This window comes from Alligator mississippiensis, chromosome 4, assembly GCF_030867095.1.
Source record: "Alligator mississippiensis isolate rAllMis1 chromosome 4, rAllMis1, whole genome shotgun sequence".
In the NCBI taxonomy this organism is placed as follows: domain Eukaryota; kingdom Metazoa; phylum Chordata; order Crocodylia; family Alligatoridae; genus Alligator; species Alligator mississippiensis.
The window spans coordinates 21574106-21596206 of NC_081827.1; the positions used below are offsets into that span (position 1 = coordinate 21574106).

At 44.0% G+C, this 22101-nt stretch overlaps 1 long non-coding RNA gene across 1 annotated transcript; it reads right to left on the reverse strand.

Annotated features, from left to right (window-relative positions):
- Positions 1-13780: 13780 nt before the first annotated feature.
- On the reverse strand, positions 13781-22062 carry LOC132249958 (uncharacterized). Its single transcript, XR_009461506.1, has 4 exons — positions 21977-22062; positions 19658-19720; positions 18746-18862; positions 13781-14869 (listed from the first exon to the last, which is right to left on the reverse strand). It is a non-coding gene; the product is annotated as an uncharacterized LOC132249958 (long non-coding RNA).
- Between the last annotated feature and the right edge of the window lie 39 nt (positions 22063-22101).

Genomic DNA, 22101 nt, shown 5'->3' on the forward strand with positions numbered 1-22101 from the left:
TACTAATATGCTAGGGGCCTAGAGCTATAGTATTCAGTTTAAGATTGAACCAAAAATAAATATAACTTCATTGGACTGAGTTAAAAACAAGCTGCAGAGCTATGAAATAGGAGCTTCATTACCAGGAGCAGCTACCAGACAGCACAGGTGCAGAACAAAATATAGCTTGACTGATGAAACATCAAGACCATTAAAAAGAAGAAAGGGTCATTAACACCTGTGAAATATACAGTTTAGAAAGCATCAGGTAAATTATAATAAGTCATGAAGTCAACTGACTCCTTCAGCACTACTTGACTAGAAATGTTGTTGCCACTGTAGCATTTTAAACTTTGGGTGGAACAGAAGTCAAATCAGGGGACACAAGCGCAAGTGTGCATCCCACCTAGATCCACCCCTGGAAACAATAGGTAGCTAATAAGCAGTATGGTAGTGTGGCGGTGAAATGCCCCCACAGGCTCCAGAAGGGGGTGAGGGAAACCCCACGCCTCACGAACAGACCCCCCCCAACCCAGGGAAACTTACCTCCGGGAGCGCAACCAGAGCAGGAGCAGGAGCCGTGGCCGTACAAGCCAGCATTTTTCTGGCTCTTCAAACAGCTGTTCCAGGGGTGGGGAAACATCGGGCCAATTGTGGCAGCTGGAGACACCACCATGGGAAGATTGAAAAGTCCCACTGGAACCCAGCAGTGGGGTGGAGAAGGAGCATGCTGGCAGGGAGCATGCCTGACGTGGTGAGGCTCCAGTGACCAGCAGGATCATTGCAGCCAGCGCGGTGCTGGCATCCAGAGCAGGGAAAGTTGTTTCCCTGCATTAGGCTGGGAGGAAGGAATCAGTTTCAACACCCCTCCCCCCCCCCCGAGCTATCTATTTTCTAAAAATTATTAGAGGCGTTCCTCCCAGAGGTGAGGAGGGGGAAGACACCAAAAAAACAGAAGCCCAGCCCGGCAGCATCCGAGGCTGGGATTCCAGCTGCCATAACAGCCAGGCGAGCCCACGGGAATCTATGGTGATGCTGGTCCCCCGGGGAATAGGGGTCTACTGGGCATGGCTGAACAACGCAGGCTGCACCCCATTGTATGGCGAGTGGATGGGGTGTAGGGGAAGCAGAGCCCCATGGAACATCACGTCAAGACCATGAGTACCTCCGTCTCTGGGGTCCCTAGGAAGAGGATCAGCACTGAACCCCTCCTTTTCATCTGGTAACACCAAGTCATGGCAGACGAGTTGAGGGAAGGAGGTCCCGGTTGAGACGGACGGTATGGCAGTCATCACGTCCCACTTAGGTGCTTCCACAGGTAGGTAAAATAAAAAGTAAACAAATATAATTTTAAAAGGGGTGGGCCAAGATGATAGATAACATGGTTTGACAAAAATTTCTGATTTTATGTCACTTGTAGAGGGGCAACCTAGATGAAGTCAATAACACCTGCTAAAGCCATTAAGTCAATGAGGGAAGACATTTCTTTTCAGAGGTCTGTTGTTTAAAAGGGAAAGTAGAGCCTCTTCTGGGTACTAGTTCTAACTCTGTTCCTGATTCCATGGCTTCAGACAAATTATACCTCTCTGCGTTCCAGCTGACTCTGGAATCCCCTATGATTTACCTACCTGGAATTTTCTGTGGCAATTGCTTTGTTTTTGGTTATAACTTTTATTGAGCCAACTGTATAGTTAGAAGAGATGTTAAACAGGCTTTTGGGCACCAAGCCTCCTTCCTCAGGTCTGCAGCTCCCTTCCCTTTTTACATTGGCTTCCCTGTATAACCAATTCATTTCTTCCTATGCTCTTGAGAGAAGAAGAATTTGACTTGTAATATTTTTACACTAGGTGATACGCAGCATGAAATTAGCCAACACCAACAGATGTGATTGAAGCATTTTAACCAAATATTGATCTGTCTTTAAAAGCAATTACATATACAGGAGAAAGGCCTTTGATAATGCATATTAGGGGGAATTAACCAGATTTACATTTAGTCTAGCAGTCACAGTGTAATGACTATCATGGGTACAGAAAAACATACAAAAATGGTCAAGGCTGGATGTCACCTGATGCTGCTACTATAGAGTAAAGCAAGCCTTTTGCCATTTCACAGTCCTTCTGCCAGCTGCTGTGGTCGACCATCCTTTCCATTGTTGGCATTTTTCCAGGGTGCACTTACTGCTTTGGTAGCACAGCTGTTGAGTAGAGGTGCACTGAGCCACCAAAAGCAGCTGGAAGCTCAACAGGTGGCTGCTGTCTGCCACCAGAAATTTCCAGAAATGTTGGTGGCAGATAGGATAGTTATGAAGAATGGTTAAATGTCAGGACATCCAGAAATGTCCCCATGATTCCTTTTCATGCTGTCATTTGAAATATTTCTTTCCAACATTTTTTTAAACATTTTCAACAGCATGCTTCCATTTTTAATTTTCTTCTGTTTTAGGAAAACAACAACAGCAACTGGACTGAATCCCCTCCATTCCTGAGACTATAGAGCATCCACTTAATGTTTGCAAAACACTGAGTTCCTTTCATTACAAAGGATATATAATTACTGCTGCTAATTTATTTTTACTGCTGGATCATCTAACACCCCATTGTGCTAAAAATAGAAATATAGATGTGGTTCCCAAAAGTTTACAATCTAATTTCAAATGAAATCAAGTAAATAAACAAGCAACAGGAGGGAAGTCACAAGTGGAAGATAAAGGCAATGGCAGTAAAATTAGATAGTTACAGAAGGTAGCTATTTCATGTCTTGGTTCTAAATAATTTGAAATAATCCCACCAGCTAGCCATCCTATAGCTGATCTTATAAGTCTCATAGTAGTGAGTTGTGAGGATGCATTAGAAGAGGTAAAGACTTGGATTCATTCAGGAAGGGTGATCCCTGTAAAAGGAGAAGCATGGGTGAAAGCATTAAGAACTTTGTGGGTCAAAAGAGTCAAGAAAACATGAAAAGAGAAGGACAGAGGTCTATGGGACTTTGAAATTTGCACTTTAATGTGGGAGAGGAGGAGGATTCAATGGAGAGGCTCAAAGAAAAGGTAACTTGGTTTGAGCTTGTTTTAGTGGTGCATTTTGTATAGATAGTAGGGTCAATGTGGGTATTAGATGAAACCAACCTCCCCCTCCGAAAATATACAGTAGTACAAGATATGTAACTGTACAGACAAAAACGGTTCTGTTCTTAAAAAATGTTATGAGGAGGAAAACAGCATGATCTGAGCATGGTCTGGATGCATGTGATCTGGGTGTGAGAAGCATCAGTGAATCAATACCTCTGTCACACTGGGATGTTGACAGCCAGGTCTGGGGTCACTTGGGCTAAGTACAGACAGTCAAAAAGCCTAAGCCTGAATCAATTTAATCTTCACAAGCTAGCCTAAACTGCATAGATTGAACTGATAAGCAAGTGAACAGACATTCACTTTTGATTCCAGAAATGCAGCCACATGCCTTCAGTGGCCCAGACCAGAAGCCGGGGGATACTAGAGCACACCTCCCTGGTCTGCTGGAGCAGACGGCTTGAATCTGGAGGGGATTTTGGAGAAGTTCAATAAACCAATTTAACCTGAATTAGTTAAATCTGATACTACATCTATCTGGGTTTATCTTAAACTGGTTTCAGCCATTTTGAAAGCCATTTATGTGTACTGAACTGCTGTTGTATTACAGATTTGAACTTGTTTCCAATCACTCATATCAGTTTATGTGTAATTTCTGTCCCTAGCCTCACGGATCAAAATGACAATGAGAGTCAAGGGGGTGAGCAGAATCTGAGGTCAACCCAGATCAGGAAGCCAGTAGATCAATACAACAATGAGGTCTAGGAGTGAGTGAAATCAAAAAGTTGGGAGATCAAACAGAGAAAAAAGCCCAGGAGCAAGCTAGGAATTTGAGCAGAGCCAATGCACAAGCAGAAACAGTGAAGGAGTCTTGGGTCAGGATGAGCCCTGTTGCCCAGACACTTTCTGGTACAGTTCAGGGTTTTTTGAAGGGGAAGCAGAGTTAGCTAATGCTAACCAGTCACTCCAGTGACAGGAGTGCATGGATAGTTAAGCCCTACTGGAGACTTCAGGCAAGCCTTGACCAGTCTGGGTGACTAGCCACAGCATGGCAAGCTGAGGCCCCAGGTTCAAGGCTGCCACATTAATAGCAGGTCTCTGTGGGCACTGGACCTGATTTCCCCAGGAGACACTTATGGAAAGTTTTTCAGGTCAGGGGCATGGATGTTTTCTGTTGGCTCCCATGTCTGATCTGGAAGATCAATTCTGCTTTGTCTGTTACTAATGACACCATCCATCATCAATCTCTGTTATTCTGGGGTGTCATATCATTCATGGCAATGTGATATAAACAATGCTTGAGCTAGCTTTAAACTAACTAGTCTGAGAACTAGGAGTTGTCTAGCCATGACATCATGGCCAGGTACAGACATTACACTTTTACTGGTATAAGTGATCAGAAAACAATCTATACCCATAACACAACAGAATTTTGACACACCAAACTGGTCAATGCTCACAACAGAACAGAAGTTCTGGTACACACAGACTGGTTTTAAAATGGCAGAATCCAGTCTAAGATTTTTACTCTGCCACCCCACCAAAGGGCAAATGTGTGTTCTGTTTGCTACGGATCTAAACTACTTTGCTTAAGGAAAACCACATAACTTAGGTCAATTCTATTTTGGGCTTTTTGGATATCTGTACCTAGTCCGTGGATCTTGGTACTTCTCAGACAAGTTTTGCAGACCACAGTAAATTGTGTCACACAGCTAAGCTCCTACTGATTCCTGAGGTTGCTAGTTTAAATCTAGCCTCATGTTTGTTGAACTACCTTGTCACTGGTGTGTAAATGTACCCCAAGCAACTGGAAGATTAAGAGATGTCAGAGATGCTAAAACTATTACGTGTTAGATGGACGCAAAACAGAACTGATAAAGTAGATTTATGCACCATTGCAATAAAGTCTAGTAAATGACTGTATAATGTTATAATGAATTGTTAAAAGCTGGTGTCTTGCAACCCCAAATGTAGATATGCATCACTTATTAGTTGAAATTATCCTTATGTTACCACTGACTACTCCATGTTTATTGCAGTAATGTTAAACTTTACTTCAGTTTTTTTCTGGTTCTATTAACAGGGAATGGTAATTTTCTAGTAAATTGAAATACTATTGAATAATGAATGATAATGCTCAGTGGCAGTGACTCATTATATGGTGCAAAATCAGCACAGTTCCATTGAAGTAAGTGGAGTAATTCTGATTTACATTAGCTGAGGTTCTGACTGTAAGAATTTTGTTGGAACTCTGAGATAAATTGTGCCCCTGTAAACAAGTTTAAGAGAAATGTATGGATAATATGAAAGCTGAAGTATATTTTACTGCATTTGATACTGACACAAATTTCTTTTTGACCAAGTCAGATAATAAACCAGCTCTCAGTTATATAAGAATCACAGTCTAAGATGAAACACAGATGCAGCTTTTCTTTTCTTTTTTTTTTTCTTTTGTGCATTCTCCTGCAGAATATAATAAACTGGGCAATGGAAACAACAAATGTATTGTGTTGTGTCTAACAGTGGCTGACACTAGATCAAACATAAGACTTTTAGAGAACATTCTCCATGCATATTTTAGCTTTACAGTCTAAAAATGTCATGTTTATTTTGTGGACTAAACATTTATAAATGTGGAGATTCTTTTTAAAGAAATATGTAGATGCATAATAAGTGAGCATCCCAGTGCTAGTCTCACACATAGGCCCGCCCACTTGTCTCCAAGCTAACTACCTGCCTACCTCTCCTGCCACGCTTTGATGTTAATGTTTACTGGATGTTACTGAGGTGGGAGGCTGCCCATTACCTGCCCTTATGCCAAAGGCCTAGATACACGACACAACTCCAAACTTCCCTTATCGTGTGCCATGCCTCAAAGATGTTCTGTGGCCTAACACCTGGCCTTATCACAATTCAATATACACATTGGGTTCCAAGCCCTTCACTGGGCTCAAAGCCCCATCCTCAGGCTCTAAGCTCTGTCCTCAGGCTCCAACCCCCATCCTTGGGCTCCAAGCCCCATCCTCAGGCTCCTAGCCTCTCTCTGGACTCTGAGCCCCATCCTCAAGCTCCAAGCCTTTTTCCAGGTCCCATGTCCTTCACATCAGGCTCCAAGCCCTCACATGAGGACTAGGGCCCCAAGCCCAGTCTCATTGCACACACTAATTCATTACCCTAATCCCTTCACCTGGGATCTGCCCTGTTAGCTCCCCAAGGCTCAGGGCCCCAGCCCCCTGGATCCTTATTTCCAGTTCCATAATGTGACCTCAGGCTGCACTGCAAGCCTGGGCACTGCCACAGGTTCCTCCACCTGACCTGGGCCATCCCTCAGGGCTCGCAGTGAGCCTGGGATCCCCCTGTCCAGATCTCACTACCCACCAGGGAAGTGAAGGCTGGGGTTAGAAGACACCCTATACTCACCTTTGACCTGGATGGTAACTGGCCTGGCACTTCTGGGGCACCGTCCCACCACAAACAGTCCCACCAGGCCACCCATCCCCGGCAGGGTACAATTTCTGGTCATGCCCAGTACCAGGAGCCTCCTGCCACCCCAATAACTCCTCCCTTACCTCCGAGTTGTACTGAACAGCAGCTCACCTGGTGGTGCCTTTCTGGCTCCTGGAACCAGACTGCTACCCTGTTATTCAGGGCCCAGCTCTTATATGCAACAGCTGGGCCTTTTTCCCCAATCAGGCAGTCCTGCCTTATTGGGACTGCGAGCAGCTGCACACTGCCTTACTGCTGCTGCTCAGGCACCTGCAGATTCCAAGATGCAATTGGCTAGATTGTCATCACCTTTACTTAGCCATGTAGTAGAGCAAGAGAGAGAGATGACACCCCTTATTCTCCCTGTTTGGCCATGTTCAGGGTATAGTTTCATTTACAGTGGGTGCATCTACACGAGATGCTACATCACCATAGTAATGCACCATAGCTATAGCGCATCGCTACAGTGACATCGCTGCTAAAAATAACTGTGCACTGCTGGGATGGTGCAGTAACAGCTGTTACTGTGCCATCATTTAGTACTTACTAAAGCAAGCAGAAACAACTGTACCATGGGGGGGCGGGGGGGGAGTGTAGATGTGCCCAGTGAGGAAAGCAGGGCTGCTTGTCTTATATGTCTTCCTTGGTGCATCTACACATATATTTCATCTGGGATCAGTTTACTTGCAAGTAAACTAGTCGTGAGTAAGTGCTCCCAGGCAGGTGTCTACACATGTAGGGACATGGAAGCAGATTTGCTGCTCCTAGTAGCAAATTGCTTCCGCTTCCTGTGACCCTGAAATGAGCCCCTGCCACTGCCAGGGGGAACTGTCGGCTCCCCCAGGTGCTAGCCAAGGGGCTGGCAGGCAGCACTGGGCCAGGAGACAGCTGTCTCCTGGCCAGGGCTGGGACATTCCTCCCTCCACAAGCACAAAGCTGGGTGGGGAACAGGCTGGTGAGAGGGGGGCTTGGAGCTCTTTGCTGCTGGGAGTCCTCACCAGGGCTCCAGTTGTGGAGCCTGCCCCGGCAGCAGGCAGCACCTGGGGGCAGGGAGCAATCTTCTGCCCCCTGGTGGCCAGCTGATTGGGAACAGATTTGCTCCTGGTCAGACATCTAAACAAGCATTACTGCACAGTAACTACTTGCAAGTAAATTCAGTACATGCATTTGCAGGTAGTAAATTTACTTGTGATTATTGAGGTTCACTGAGCAGTAATCTTTTGCACATGTAAATGCACATGCTTACTATGCAGTGAACTACGCTACTTCACAGTAAAGCTTCTCGTGTAGACACACCCCCTGTGTAGAAGGTGAAGACTGGTGGTAAAGAGTGTGACCCCACTCCACTTTTCACCAGCCAGAGTAGCTGGTGGGGTGCACAAAAGGATTTAGGGGTGTAGGTTGTAGCCATGTTGGTCTAAGGACATAGGCAGACAAGGTTCCTTGGGTGAATTTGACATCTTTTATTAGACCAACCCAAATAGTTGGAGAATAGTTATTAAGCAAGCTTTTGGGTTCAAAAACCCTTTGTCAGGCTAAGGAAGTTTCAGCAGTTGGTGTGTGCTCTTCCTGGATGGAACGAAAAGTAAAGAAGCCAGGGGCTGGGCTGGGCTGGGCTGGGGAGTCAGTTGCCAGGCAGATTATAATGTGTCAAAAATCCAATGTCTATATTAGTCCATGATCTCTAGTATCCAGGAGGCTGATGAAATGAAGCTCACAGGCTCATCTCTGGGAAGTGTTGTATAAGTTTCCCTTGAGGATCAGGACTGAGAGATTGGAGAGAGAGTGGCCCTCCCGTGAGATATGTGCCCCCACTGGTAATTGGGTATTTCTGTCTTTGATAGATTTCCGGTGTGCGTTCATTCTGGTGCACAGTTGTTGTTTGGTTTCTCCTACATATCTTTCATCAGGGCATTTGGTGCATTGGATGAGGTATATTACATTTCTGGAGGTGCAGCTGTAAGATCCTGGGATGCTGATGGCTCTATTGTGGGGTGTAGTACTAGTGGGGGTGGTGGAGATGTGCTGGCACATTTTGCATTTCTTGTCATGGCACGGTCTGGATCCTTTTGGTGTGTTCTGGTGATGAGGTTGGCGAGGTTCGGTGCTTGTTTGAAGGCTAGGATGGGTGGCTCTGGGAAGATCTTTTTAAGAATAGGGTCTCTTTCTAGTATGGGTTGCAATTTGTTGAGGATTTTCCGTACAGGTTCAAGGGAGGGGTGATACATCATAACCAGTGGTATGTGATTTGTGGGGGGCGGGGTTTCTGTACTGCAGCAGTTCTTCACGTGGTATCCGGGTGGCTCTTTCAAACGTGCAATCTAACTCTCTGGAGGAGTGTCCTTGTTGGGTGAAAGCCTTTTTAAGATTGGTGAGGTGGCGATCCCAGGTGTTCTTTTCAGTACAAATGCGGTGGTATCTGAGGGCTTTCACCCAAAATCTTTTCATCCAAAAGGCTTTCATCCTAGCCCATCCTAGCCTTCAAACAAGCACTGAACCTCACTAACCTCATCACCGGAAGCAAACGTCCTTAAGCCCAGAACACACCAAAAGGATCCAGACCGTGCCATGACAAGAAATGCAAAACCTGCCAACACATCTCCACCACCCCCACAATTACTACACCCCACAACAGAGCCATCAGCATCCCAGGATCTTACAGCTGCACCTCCAGAAATGTAATATATCTCATCCAGTGCACCAAATGCCCTGATGAAAAATACGTAGGCGAGACCAAACAACAACTGCGCACCAGAACGAATGCACACCGGAAATCCATCAACGACAGAAATACCCAATTACCGGTGGGGGCACATTTCTCATGGGAGGGCCACTCTCTCTCCAATCTCTCAGTCCTGATCCTCAGGGGTAACTTACACAACACTTCCCAGAGACGAGCCTATGAGCTCCTTTCATCAACCTCCTGGATACTAGAGATCAGGGACTAAACATAGACATTGGATTTTTGACACGTTATAATCTGCCTGACATCTGACTCCCCAGCCCAGCCTCTGGCTTTACTTTTCATTCCATCCAGGAAGAGCACACACCGGCTGCTGAAACTTCCTTAGCCTGATGAAGGGTTTTTGAACCCGAAAGCTTGCTTAATAACTATTCTCCAACTATGTGGGTTGGTCTAATAAAAGATATCAAATTCACCCAAGGAACCTTGTCTGCCAAAAGGATTTAGGACATTCCATTACAGTGGGTGTAAAAACTCATTCTGCCTCATCAGAGCCATAGGTTCTCTCATGGACAGTATTATACTACTCAGGACTATGACCCTTTTAAGATCCTTTAGTCCTTTTAAGGATTGGACTGGAAATTAGGTAATGTTACAGCTGCAGGGTGACTACAGATCAGACTTCCATGCTTTATATACATGTCCATGTATACATGAAAAACAGAGCATACCAACTCCACAAAAGAAATTATGAATCAAATAAATTCAAGATGTCCATAGTTGCAGTCTGTCTGACTCTCCTAGGGCATGGGTATCCAACAGTTAGTATGTTTTAAACATGGTTTAAACCCAAAGTAGACAGGTATGCAGGCCTATTAAACCAGCTTAAATTCACCTGGAATGATTTATATGTATCTGGAAAATTAAGTGCTATTTTGAAGCAGTTAACTTTGAACCAGTTCAGTGTTATGTGTGGACACCAAGTGTTCTGTGACATAGGTATAGTCAGTCCTGCAGGCATCCCACATTGCATTGCTCTTCAACTTCCTTCCGCACCACATACACACTGCTGCTCTAATGCCCCCCACTTTTTTTCCTTTTGTTGGCACTTTTAAATTTATGAACTCCCTTTTGCTGCTTGTTCAATATAAATTATCTTTCTTACAACCAACTGTGTCATCACTCCCTGCTTGCAAATGCTTAACAAAGCATTTGCCAAATGGGAATGAAACGAGCAAAACTAAGGTGAATATCATTGTTTATGCAGGTCAGTATTTGATGTCAATTAAAGCTTTATTTTCCAGATTTTTAATGGTCCCCTCATCATGCTCTCCCTCCTGGCCAAAGACCTGGATATGGCCTTTGGGTCACCAGTTGTACGATCTTGGTGTAAAGGAAAAGAGTGACACAGCAGGTAGCCTGGCAACTTTCAGCTCATGACTCTAGGCCTGGACAGGTACATCTAGACAGAGTGGCAGATGAAAGCACCAGACCTATTCTGCAAAAGTTACTTTAAACAAGAGTATAAAATAACATTCTCTTCCATGCAAATCCTGGACACAGCTGTGCTGCAACATGACATACCCCATACCACCTCTGTTGCTTTGCCCTACCAAGTATAGTGTGCCCCTTCTTAGTCCTCTGCTCCAAATATCAGCCTACCTTTGACATAGCAGAACTACATAAAGTCCTTTGCTAAGAAACTGAGCACCACTGCAGAGATGAGGGAATGATTGCATTGAAATATGTTGCAGTCTAGTGTGTTCCCTATTAGAGCTGGACAGGACCCATAAACCAGAAGGTATATAGTTTTGACAGTAAATTATATGTTTTCAGTCTATAATATACTATGATCAGAACAATTGCTGTCCACATTTTGCTCACAATAGATGAACTGACAGGTGTTACAATTAGAAGATTAACAGTCATTTGCAAATGGCATTTGTTTGCAATATTGGTGGATTGGCTCCTCCAGATATATATTTTGTCTGTCTAAAATGCATATTTAAGGTATTAAATAATAAATAAACATAATCTCTGGAGTTATAATGCCCAGCTGGTGGTTTCATCACCTATTAAATGGTATAATATCATACATTCTTATATATACATTTTTAACAGCATGCAACTATGTTTCCTATTGCTTAAAACACATGGGCCAACACTTTATTTGATATCACATACAAATGTTACATAGATGGTATATATTAGGACTGTGCAAAGCTTTGGGTGCTGATTCAATTCGGAGGTGATTTGGCACGATTCAGTGGCTGAATCTCTGAATCTGAAGCTAATCAAGGGACCAATTCAAAGCTCCACGTTGATATGAAGCTCTCTGAATTGATTCAGAAAAGATTCAGAGAGCTTTGGCGATTCGGGCAGTCCCTGCTCACTGCAGCAGGGAGCTGGACCCAGACTCCAAGCTGGTAAGTAGGGGGCTGGAGGAGGGGGGGAAGGGACCATGGGGGACCCCTGCCAGGCCCCATCCCCTTCCTGCTCCCCCAGCCCCCTGAGTGCCCCCTGACCCCCACTCACTCCCCCAGTCCCCTACATGACTGCCCCACCTGCCCCAGCTCCTGGCCCTTTAAAAAGAAGCCTGGACTCACGGGGTGCTGCTGGTTGGGGGCCGATCCCTGCTTCCCCCCACTGCTCCACGCCTCATGGGGAACTGTGTCATGAGTCCCCTGATCCCCACCCACTCCTCAGCCCCACCATGGCTGCCCCACCCATCCCAGCTCTGGCCTTTTAAGAAAACAAAACAACCCCCCCCGACTCATCGGCTCCTGCAGTGGCCTCAGGGCTTCTGGGGGCTTATGCAGAACCCCCCACATAGTGTGGGACAGTGTGGGGCAGTGGGCATCCTTCCCCGCTGGACAGGAGCTGGTGAGTGGGTTTTGTTTTTGTTTTTTTTTAAGGGCTGGGAGCTGGGGCAGCCATGGGGTGGGGACTGGGACAGCAGGCAGGGGTCAGGGGGCTTGTGGCAGAACCCCCCATGCAGCAGGCAGCAGGCAGCAGGGGGGATTGCCCCCCTGCCTGGCAGCACCCGGTGAGTGGGGGCTCTTTTTTTCAAAGAGCCAGGAGCTGGGGCAGGCGGGGCTGGAAAAGTGGGCAGGGGATGGAGCCTGTGTGATTCTGAGATTGGCTGATTCAGTAGCAGCTGAATCTTTAAATCAGATTCAGCTGAATCGATTTGGAGCAGTGATTTGAATCACCAGATTGAATCACTGTCCCCTGAATCGGCCGACTCCAAATCGGAAGTGAATACTACCCGCTTTGCACAGGCATAATATTTTTGTATATGTGTATAAATGTACGTGTGTGTGTGTGTGTGTGTTTATTGTTTGCTAGGATGCATTTTAGAAAAAAATCTCTGAAGATTGGGGCTTAATATGTTAGAATTTGTACAAAGAGATGCTTGCCTCAAAGCCTTATCTATACCAAAATTTGTAACAATGCAGCTACCCTTAAATTAATGGAAACAGTGCCCAGTAATGGTAACTGCCCATATGAGCATCATATCTTCCCTCATCCATGGTTCTATGAATAGTTCTGAAAGTCACTTCAGTTTCCACTGAAATTAATCCACAGAGGGGGGTGTAATGCCAGAGGGGACACATCCCACCACTGTTACACAAACAACTGTTCCACATTGGCCTTATACTTTCAAAACTATTCTCTCAGCCCTATTTCTAACTCCACTGCTCCAGGGTTAGCTGGGCCAGAACTTACCCTCCTGCTCAAATAGTGCTGGTGTGAATTTTTTGGCAATAAAGACTAGAGAAAGTAAAAGCCTCTTAGTCTTAATTCATATACATTTGGGCAGAGGAGCAACTTGGTGTTCAGATAAACACTAAGAGTGAAATCAGAGTTTTGGTCTTAGACTTTAACAAAGCATTTGCAAACAGAGATGAAAAAAGAGTAAGGTGAATATCGTTTTTATGCAGGTTCATATTTGATGTCAATTAATGTTTCTTTTTCCAGATTTTTAATGGCCCCTTAATTGATGCAGCCACTCAAGGGACAATAAAGTATCCATTTGCTTTTCCTCATTAAAAGGATTCTACTGGATTACAAATGTGTGGTTTTGGCCTAATTATGAACAATAACATTGACTAATTTAGCTCCGCATCTGTCACTGGCTTTCTTTGTTGCATTTCCTGTAATTTAAATATTCCATAAATTGAATTCATTTTTCATATATCTCATCTTGTCACATGAGTTGCCTTGAGTTACTCAGGTGTCATCAGTGATCACACTGCTTTGTATTTTGTTTTACACAGCAGAAAGTGTACTTTAAACTGTGATAAACATAATGAAAAGTGTTTACCTGGGCAACAAGAATTCAGTCATATTGGTATACAATTCCATTTGACTTTAATGTGATGACTCCAGCTTTACATTAAAATAACCCAAATCAGGATCTGAACCTTTTAACCCAGCTGCAGCATGTGTTACCTCAGAAAACTGCATGCAGCTATAGAAGGAGAAGCTGAATGTCACAAGTCTCTATACTGTCCTCTTTCTTGTATTCCTACTAGGAACAAACATCTGTTTCACTTCACACTTTTATATAACTGTATATTTAAGCACTGGAGTTAAATCGACAAGCAGAAGTTGAATTTGGAATGTGTTCTATGGGCTCATTAACCCTTTCGAAAGTGATCGATATAACCAAGGACTTGCCACACATTAAAAAAGAGACAGAACATCAGATCCTATCCTCTGGACGCAGAGTGTATAACAGTGTATGCAGCCAGAGTCAAATCCCAAACAAAACTATTCTGAATTGCAAAATAAGAAGTTCATTTGCCCAACAATCACTATAATTATATGACTGAATATTGATAAAACAAAGGTTATTACTTGAGTCATCATGCTATATCCTCAGGGCACAGATGTCAGCTAAAGGTGTATGCTTGACATCTTGACATGAGCTGGTTAAATTAGAGTCACTCACTAGCTAATTTGAATGTACCAGGGCACAGAAGTCAGTTTTCACAGTGTGCTTTGTCTTATTTTCTATTTACAAGTTACTGCTGGAGCATCTTTTCCCTTTGATTTATTGCCCTGATTTCCAGCTTTTACAGTCTCCCTTTCATAAATGACCTCATTTGGTTTTACAAAACCCCAGAAATGTGTGTGGTGAATCAGTTGCCAGAACTGGGGCCAGCACTGAGCCCTTACAAAGAACTGCAGTGCAATGTTACACAAGCAGAGAGTATGTAATATGCTGTGTTAACTGCTACCGTTTTAACAATTAAACAGATTCGTTGTTTTATTGAACTGAGAACATCAAACTTATTTGACAGAATGGAAATAAATTATACAAAATATGAGGGATCTGTTGCCTGGGAGTAAAGTCAAAAGCTTTTTGGGCTCTGGCTGGTTAGTACCACCTGTCATATGCCTTTTATTTCTCTGACATGCATAGTCATACCACAAAATGTTACAGACTTGAACTTCATTTTTTCTCAGACATTACATAGATTATATGTATAGTCCAGCAGAGGATTTCGGCAGGAGAAAGGTGATGTTTGACTTGAGTGTGGTTTATGATTCTTCTGGTGCAAGATCCCCATCAGGGGGTGTTGTTTACGTTATCCATCGGCACAGAAATATAACTGCTCTGTAGCACTGTTCTTTTATTTCCTCTTCACACAAGTTTGGTGTTTGGAATAGATAGGAGAGTGATTCAGGAGTGATATATAAACAGAAGGACATAATACATAAGTGCAAAATGGATAGAAGTACCTATAGGAGTTTGTCTTTGCTGGCCAACAGTGTGCAGAGAAAGAGATTTTCCAATGGCACAGCAATTATAAAGCTAGGAGAAAAAAAGTCTAATTTACTGAGACAGGGGTGTAGGTTGTAGCCATGTTGGTCTAAGAACATAGGCAAACAAGGTTCTTTGGTTGAATCTGATATGTTTTATTTTAACAATTGCAACCCATACTAGAAGGAGACCCTATTCTTAAAGAGATCTTTCCAGAACCACCCATCCGATCCTTCAAACAAGCACTAAACCTTGCTAATCTCATCACCAGAAGCAAACTTCCTGCAGCCCAAAACACACTGAATGGATCCAGGCGATGGCATGACAAGAAATGCAAAACCTGCCAACACATCTCCACCATCGCCACAATTACTACACCCCACAACAGAACCATCAGCATTCCTGGATCTTACAGCTGCACCTCCAGCAATGTAATATATCTCATCCGATTTACCAGGTGTCCTGATGGAAAATACGTAGGAGAGACCAAACAACAACTGCACACCAGGATGAATGCACACTGGAAATCTATTAAAGGCAAGAATACCCAATTACCAGTGGGGGCATATTTCTCATGAGAAAACCACTCTCTCTCCAATCACTCAGTTCTAACCCTCAAAGGGAACTTACAAAACACTTTTCACAGATGAGCCCAATGAACTTCACTTCATTAACCTCCTGGATACAAAAAATCATGGACTAAATATAGACATTGGATTTATGACATGTTATAACCTGCCTGACATATGACTCCCCAGGTACCTCTCCACCATTTACCTGCTACATTCATCCACCTTCTCCCCCCCTGCCCCCAACGCCCCCCAGCCTGTCTCTCATGCACTGACTCCTCAGTTTACGCCTTCACTGTCTGCCTATCTTGTATGCATAACAGCCCAGCCCCTGGCTTCTTTACTTTTCATTCCATCCAAGAAGAGCACATACCAACTACAGATGCTTCCTCAGCCTGATGAAGGGTTTCTAAACCTGAAAGCTTGCTAAGAAAAATATGTCTAACTATTGAATTTGGTCTAATAAAAGATATCAGATTCACGCAAAGAACCTTGTCTGCCTAATTTACTGTGAGAAATCCAAGTGCCCTAATAATATTCAGGGTAGCTCCAAAATATTCCCTTTGAATTCAAGAGCTCACATTCAGATTGCTACACACAAAACAACTGCAGTTATTTTTTCACTTGCTGATATATATTGGGGTTCAGTACTTCATACACATTACAGGCTTAATCCTGTAAGGTGCCAACCCTCTTCAACTTTGACTGATGTAAGTGTGAGTTAAAGAAATTCAGCCCCTCACAGGATGAGATCCTATCTGGGTTTCCAGAGGAAAGCTTAGCAATGTACTAGATGGAACAAGAAACAGATAGTTCATTTTTCCAGGGATGTAGCCACTAATTTGATTTGAATCTTCTCTCATTTACACCTGCTTTGTACTGTTATCTTGCCACTGGCTTCAGAGTTACTCCTTCACAATTTATTCCACCGTGGGTACGGCTACACATGTATTTGATCCAGGATCAGTTTGCTTGTGAGTACACTACTCACAAGTAAATGTTCCTGGGCAGGCATCTACACATGCAAGGAAGCAGAAGCAGATTTGCTGCTAATGGCAACATATTGCTTCCACTTCATGGGGTCCTGCAATGGGCCCCTGCCATCACCAGGGGGAGCTTTAGGCACCAGAGCACCAGACCAGGAGACAGATGTCTCCTGGCCTGGGCTGGGACACTGCACCCTGCCCTTGGGAAGCTGCCTGCTGCTGGGGGAGGGAGCTTCTGGCCCTGGCTCCCTGATTGGGGCAGGGGACTTGGAAGGAGCTTCAGGGGAGGGGCAAGTCTGAGCCCCCTGCCCCATCCACTGGTGGGGCAGCCAGCAGCTATCTTACTGCTAGCTGCCCCACCAGCAGATTGGGGTAGGGAGCTGGGACCTATGCCACTCCTGCAGCTCTTTCCAAGCCCTGTGCCATGATCATGCAATCATGGTGCAGCAGTTAGGGACCCTGTTCCCAACTCAGCTCCGTTAGTGTGGAGCTGGGTGAGAAACAGGCTGGGGAGTTTGTTCCCTGGTCTGGTTTGTGGGTGAGGAGCTGGGCAGTGAACAGGCTCCCCAGCCCCTGCCAACAGAGAGCTCCCAGCTCCAGCTCCACAATCCCCAATTGTGATCTCAGAGTGGGGGGCTTGGAGCATCCTGCTGCTGGGGCAGGGGAATATAGTCCCTGCCCATGCTCCAGTCGTGGAGCCTCCCCCAGCAGCAGGCAGCTCCTGGGGGCAGGGAGCAATCTCCTGCCCCCTGGTGGCTGGCTGACTGGGAGCAGATTTGCTCCTAGTCCAGCATCTACATGAGCACTACTGAACTATTACTAATCATGAGTAAATTTGCTACTTGCATTTGTAGGTAGCAAATTGACTTGGAATTAGTGAGGTACTGCACAGTAAGCATGTGCACGTGTAGACTCACATGCTTACTGTCCAGCAAACTATGCTAGTTCGCAGTAAAGCACCTTGTGTAGATGTAGCCACTGAGTTATGCAAAATATGTGAAGGATTTTCTCCCTGGGTGTGACGTTGAAAGCATTTTGGGTGAGGACTGCTTTGTAGCAGCCATCATCAGACTTAGAAAAGGGATAGGGGGAAAAAGGTGTGTTTACAAACTAGCATATATTTACTACTCTTTTTTATTTTTAAAAAGGAAGGAAGACTATGCTATAAAAATTATCTTATTGGAAAGGATGTAGATTCAGCAACAAATTAATGAAGGTTTTCCTGAACATGGAGATTGGAGAAATCATTATGATGTATATTTTATCTAAGCATTATTCATTCAGCAAACAACATTGTAAAAACAAAGATAATGAACTCTAGCCTGCAACTAGGGAAACACCATTTTGCCACCTAGTGGCTAACTCTATTTTTTCACTTGAAGTTCTGTGGTTAATTTTCAACTTTTAGTGGAAACAGACGTTGCCTGATGTCTCATTTGTGCCACCATACTTTTTTTTTATGGTGGGAAAGATGCTGGAGAAATAGGCTTCTACACTAGGGCTGTGCGAAATTTCACCGACTGTTTTGTTTTGAAGCTGTTTCGACATGTTCCAAGCTTGAAACAGTGACATCGAAATGAAACAAAAAGCTTCAAAACAGCTTTGAAACGATATGAGGGCACTCAAAACATTTTGAAAATTTCAAAATGTTTCAAGTTTCGAAGCAGCCCAGTGGCAGGAGGCAAGGGAGAGCCAGGGCTGTGCTCTTAGTGATTCCACAGCCCCATGGAGTTCAGCCCGGTGGGAGGAGGCAGAGGACAGCCCTGGCTCTTCCCACATCCCATCACCAGGCTGCACTCCATGGGGCTGGCGGAGCCAATCAGTGCACAGCCCTGGCTCTGCCCGCCTCCTGCTGCCAGGCTGTGCTCCATGGGGCTGGCAGAGCCGATCAGAGCACAGCCCTGGCTCTGCCCACCTCCCACCGCCAAGCTGAACTCTGAGTGGCTTGCAGCCCCATGGAGCACAGCCCGGCAGTGGGAGGTGGGCAGATGCAGGAATGCAGTCTGATCAAATTGGTCCCTGATTCAATCCGGTGGCAATTCAGCCCAATTCAGTGGCCAAATCTCCGAATCTGAATCAAATCAGAGGACCCTTTATTCTCTCCAAATTGAATCAGAACTCTTCGAATTGATTCAGAGAGATTCAGAAAGATTCGGTGATGTGGACATAGACACAACTTTAAATGTTTTTTCTACATACCTCTAGGTAGCAGGTGGCTTGTGAATGCTGTGACGCTGAGATGCATTTGCTAGTAGCAGACATTCATCATCGCCCAGGAGCCAGCAGAGTTTCTGTGTAATACATTCCTCTGAGCCTCTGGAGGTAGAAAGCATGCTTCTCAGACCCCTGGAAGCATACCTGTTATAGCTCCTTAACGCTCCACATCTCACCACTGTACCTATACCTGAGGATTGCCCTGGAGTCTCACACCTGCCCCTGAGAACTAAGAAAATCCAGATGCCAGAAAGGTTTTTCAGTTCTCATGGACCAGAATATTGATATTGTGCAAACAATTTGGGGGTTTCAAACGTTGCTGCTGTAGCAGTGGCTGGCATCTTAGGGAGCAAGGCAACTTATGAAGTGAGGACCAGAAGTCAGAAATGACACTAGCTCTGCTATGGTCTTGAAATCACAACTGACCACTTACGTCAGATCACCGAGGCTATTTCCTTGGTGACAGCTGCAGTCTCAGGGCAGCACACCATAGTGACACATACACAAACTGGTAGGCAGAAAGCAGGGGTGGTGGATATCATACAGGCTGTTCATACAGGACACCAGTAACTGGGGCAGAGACAACAAAGCAGCCAGAACATATCCTTTCACCTCCAATAGAATAACCTCTCCTCCCCTTCCTACCATAAGGTATCCTCATTCCCTGCCTGTCCAATATACCCCTTGTGTCTTCTCATTTCCCCAACCATAGTCTGTTACACACCTTGCCTACTGCCCAGCTCTCCTACCTTCTGTTCTGCTATCTTCATCCCTGTTCACATTTTTCCAGTAGGTTTCTATTGTTATGCACCCCTGTGTCTCGTAAGCATATACCCCATTTGCTCATAGCTACTTACAATTCCAGTTGGCCTCTAAAGTGCAGTCTATCAACCTTACCTTTCCACTCCACAGGTCCCAGATTCCCATCATGCCCTACAGCTCCCAGTGGGGTCTATATTCCTGTATGATATATGTAAGGGAGAGACATTTCATAAGTCCTATTTCAAATGAGTCTGCTTGCCTTTTGTAAAATTCCTCAGCAAAGTCAACTTTTTTTGGAGGAGTGTAGCAGAAAGCCAATAATGGCAGTTTTCAAAAAGGCAAATGATAGATTTTTTTTGTGGTGACTTGTTCCTAATCCCTTTCTTCTGTACTATCTTCCAATAAGTTCCGTTGCTTGTGGACAGATAGATAATGGATCTCTTACATGAAAAAAAAATAATTTCAATAAGACTAGGGAATCTACAATACTAACAAAGTTACTATACTTTACAGGTATCTTTCTAATCCTGTCAGCTGTCTAGGGAAAAATCTCTCTCTACCCTCCACACTTTAAGAAGCATAATGTTACACATGTAGAACTGTCTGAGAATTCTTAATATACTGGCTTTATGAAATGTCAGCTTAAAAATGATGAGCATCAAAGAATACTATGGCACACTAGCTATGCTGCATATAAAAAAGCATTCATAAGACCAAAAATTTGATTGGTCAGTCAAAATTTCAAGCCATGGCAATATTAGACACTGTATCTCCCTGGTATCATTGTTCAGACTGAAATATAGATATGAATCATATTATTATTATTATTATTATTATTAATTGTATCATATAATACATTCTGATAGCACCTATCAACTTGGCATCTAAACAGGAAGTAAAGTGATGTTTTAGCATCGTACATATTTGAACAATTCAGCATTTATATTTGCTTTTGCGTGATTAAAAATTTGATAGATCAAGACATCAGGACTGCTGAAGTACAATGCCAGGAGAATAAACCTTCTCTGAGATGCACATTGAGGCTAACATTTTACCCATTGCATAACATGATATCTAGTTTCCAGAGGTCTTTGGGCATGGTGTGGACAAGGGATGTTTGGAGATGAAGAACAGCATTGGAGTATCCATTCACTTGCAGAACCATGCTTTGCCCTCCATGCCCTCACACCCCTGACTGAAGTCAACAGCAGTTTGTTACAGTGTTGTGCCTTGGGCCAAGCAGCAGAAAGCTTTAATTTGGGACTTCTGTTTGGATGAGGAATTGTTGACCCTGCCTATGTTACCATTTGCAAAGTACAGCTTCTCTGAAGCAGAAAGCAGACAGTTCCCTTTGTCTATTTAGCTCTATAACCAAACGTGGGACCTTGTTTTCAAGGCCCTCCCATATTGCTTCTTTCCACTTATACATATAACATTAAACTTAGCTCCATGTGGAATCTCTAAGAAATCCCATAGCCTTGCATTGCTTAGTTTATAAACACATGGCTGGCTACATAAACTGGGAACAGCCTCAATACCCCTTTAACAACTCTCTGGATGATACTTGTGTTTATTTCCCCCTTTTAATAGAATATTTGTCCTAACTTGACCTTTAAAGAGCAGCCCATTATAACATCTTAAACATAGTTCTGTAAATAAAACCTTTCTACGTCACTCCCTCTACTAATTCAGCCGAGGGCACCTCAAAAAAATAAAATAATACACAAAATAACCCCTGCAAACTCACATCACATTTGGGATTTTGAGACCAGATGTTGCATAGACCTCAAATTTAAGCATGCCCTGGCCTTGCCTCTATCTGTGGTAGTGTTATTGTGTAACTATAAGGAAGTCTGTGTAAGTTAATAGTGGTGTACATGCTCAGTCAAGTGGAGAGCTAGCAGGTTCAAATCCAGTTAACCTCTTGAACCAGTGGACATAGTGACATAGTTTCTCTGTTGGGAGCATATGCCAGTGTTGCCAGGTGTACAATAATTATCATATCTGTAGGATAAATTCAACCCTTACACAATTTACAATTAGTAATAGTAAAAGTGTTCAAAATATATGATTATTTTGAGGCAGCTAATTGATGCAACATATGCAAAACCCAAGTCAGTCTCAGCGAGTCTTAACCCTACTTTTGGGATTGCTGTCAGCACTTTCTTATGACTACTTGCCTCAAAATAAAGAAATGCTTCAGCTTTGATGACCCAGTTCTCATTCACTCACTGGAGACTTATAGAGAGCAATATAAAGTAAATCAGAAAAAGACTTATTTGCACACACATTTGCATATTTTCAGTGTACAATAGTTTTTCAGCAAATACAATAATTTTGAGCTTCCAAAATGATAAGTTCATATTTAAGACCTGGCAATGCTGGCATGCACAGATAGGTTTAGCTGTATAACAAGTGTTTGTGCCAAATCTGAGAAGGTAATTAAAAACTTACCTGAGGCAATTAATCATCTGAGTGGATAGAGGGCTGAGTGACAAGTGATTGATGGCACCTCTGTGGGACTGACAGACTGAGAGAAAGATTGACAGAGGTGGCATGAGTGAAATGTTTAACAGAGG